The sequence below is a fragment of the Mus caroli genome, unplaced genomic scaffold (assembly GCF_978045245.1).
Source record: "Mus caroli unplaced genomic scaffold, Mus_caroli_1 scaffold_25, whole genome shotgun sequence".
NCBI classification, from domain to species: domain Eukaryota; kingdom Metazoa; phylum Chordata; class Mammalia; order Rodentia; family Muridae; genus Mus; species Mus caroli.
In genome coordinates this window covers 1054383-1057456 of record NW_028227280.1, presented here as the reverse complement: position 1 = coordinate 1057456, position 3074 = coordinate 1054383, and positions in this window count along the sequence as shown.

Genomic DNA, 3074 nt, shown 5'->3' with positions numbered 1-3074 from the left:
GTGCGTTTCTTATATTCTAAGTTTTTCAGTGCAACTCACTCATATACTATGTACTACACTGTGCGTTTCTTATATTCTAAGTTTTTCAGTGCAACTCACTCATATACTATGTACTACACTGTGCATTTCGTGTAATGCGGGTTTTTCAGTAAATTCTAAGTTTTTCAGTGCAACTCACTCATATACTATGTACTACACTGTGCGTTTCTTATATTCTAAGTTTTTCAGTGCAACTCACTCATATACTATGTACTACACTGTGCGTTTCTTAAATTCTAAGTTTTTCAGTGCAACTCACTCATACACTATGTACTACAATGTGCGTTTCTTATATTCTAAGTTTTTCAGTGCAACTCAGTCATATACTATGTACTACACTGTGCATTTCGTGTAATGCGGGTTTTTCAGTAAATTCTAAGTTTTTCAGTGCAACTCAATCTTATACTATGTACTACACTGTGCGTTTCTTATATTCTAAGTTTTTCAGTGCAACTCACTCATATACTATATACTACACTGTGCATTTCGTGTAATGCGGGTTTTTCAGTAAATTCTAAGTTTTTCAGTGCAACTCACTCATATACTATGTACTACACTGTGCGTTCTTAAATTCTAAGTTTTTCAGTGCAACTCACTCATACACTATGTACTACAATGTGCGTTTCTTATATTCTAAGTTTTTCAGTGCAACTCACTCATATACTATGTACTACACTGTGCATTTCGTGTAATGCGGGTTTTTCAGTAAATTCTAAGTTTTTCAGTGCAACTCACTCATATACTATGTACTACACTGTGCGTTTCTTATATTCTAAGTTTTTCAGTGCAACTCACTCATATACTATGTACTACACTGTGCATTTCGTGTAATGCGGGTTTTTCAGTACATTCTAAGTTTTTCAGTGCAACTCACTCATATACTATGTACTACACTGTGCGTTTCTTATATTCGAAGTTTTTCAGTGCAACTCACTCATATACTATGTACTACACTGTGCGTTTCTTATATTCTAAGTTTTTCAGTGCAACTCACTCATATACTATGTACTACACTGTGCGTTTCTTATATTCTAAGTTTTTCAGTGCAACTCACTCATATACTATGTACTACACTGTGCGTTTCTTAAATTCTAAGTTTTTCAGTGCAACTCACTCATATACTATGTACTACACTGTGCATTTCGTGTAATGCGGGTTTTTCAGTAAATTCTAAGTTTTTCAGTGCAACTCACTCATATACTATGTACTACACTGTGCGTTTCTTATATTCTAAGTTTTTCAGTGCAACTCACTCATATACTATGTACTACACTGTGCATTTCGTGTAATGCGGGTTTTTCAGTACATTCTAAGTTTTTCAGTGCAACTCACTCATATACTATGTACTACACTGTGCGTTTCTTATATTCTAAGTTTTTCAGTGCAACTCACTCATATACTATGTACTACACTGTGCGTTTCTTATATTCTAAGTTTTTCAGTGCAACTCACTCATATACTATGTACTACACTGTGCGTTTCTTATATTCTAAGTTTTTCAGTGCAATTCACTCATATACTATGTACTACACTGTGCGTTTCTTAAATTCTAAGTTTTTCAGTGCAACTCACTCATATACTATGTACTACACTGTGCATTTCGTGTAATGCGGGTTTTTCAGTAAATTCTAAGTTTTTCAGTGCAACTCACTCATATACTATGTACTACACTGTGCGTTTCTTATATTCTAAGTTTTTCAGTGCAACTCACTCATATACTATGTACTACACTGTGCGTTTCTTAAATTCTAAGTTTTTCAGTGCAACTCACTCATACACTATGTACTACAATGTGCGTTTCTTATATTCTAAGTTTTTCAGTGCAACTCAGTCATAAACTATGTACTACACTGTGCATTTCGTGTAATGCGGGTTTTTCAGTAAATTCTAAGTTTTTCAGTGCAACTCACTCATATACTATGTACTACACTGTGCGTTTCTTATATTCTAAGTTTTTCAGTGCAACTCACTCATATACTATGTACTACACTGTGCTTTTCTTATATTCTAAGTTTTTCAGTGCAACTCACTCATATACTATGTACTACACTGTGCGTTTCTTAAATTCTAAGTTTTTCAGTGCAACTCACTCATACACTATGTACTACAATGTGCGTTTCTTATATTCTAAGTTTTTCAGTGCAACTCACTCATATACTATGTACTACACTGTGCATTTCGTGTAATGCGGGTTTTTCAGTAAATTCTAAGTTTTTCAGTGCAACTCACTCATATACTATGTACTACACTGTGCGTTTCTTATATTCTAAGTTTTTCAGTGCAACTCACTCATATACTATATACTACACTGTGCATTTCGTGTAATGCGGGTTTTTCAGTAAATTCTAAGTTTTTCAGTGCAACTCACTCATATACTATGTACTACACTGTGCGTTTCTTATATTCTAAGTTTTTCAGTGCAACTCACTCATATACTATATACTACACTGTGCGTTTCTTAAATTCTAAGTTTTTCAGTGCAACTCACTCATATACTATGTACTACACAGTGTGTTTCTTAAATTCTAAGTTTTTCAGTGCAACTCACTCATATACTATGTACTACACTGTGCGTTTCTTATATTCTAAGTTTTTCAGTGCAACTCACTCATATACTATGTACTACACAGTGCGTTTCTTATATTCTAAGTTTTTCAGTGCAACTCACTCATATACTATGTACTACACTGTGCATTTCGTGTAATGCGGGTTTTTCAGTAAATTCTAAGTTTTTCAGTGCAACTCACTCATATACTATGTACTACACTGTGCGTTTCTTATATTCTAAGTTTTTCAGTGCAACTCACTCATATACTATGTACTACACTGTGCGTTTCTTATATTCTAAGTTTTTCAGTGCAACTCACTCATATACTATGTACTACACTGTTCGTTTCTTATATTCTAAGTTTTTCAGTGCAACTCACTCATATACTATGTACTACACTGTGCGTTTCTTATATTCTAAGTTTTTCAGTGCAACTCACTCATATACTATGTACTACACTGTGCGTTTCTTAAATTCTAAGTTTTTC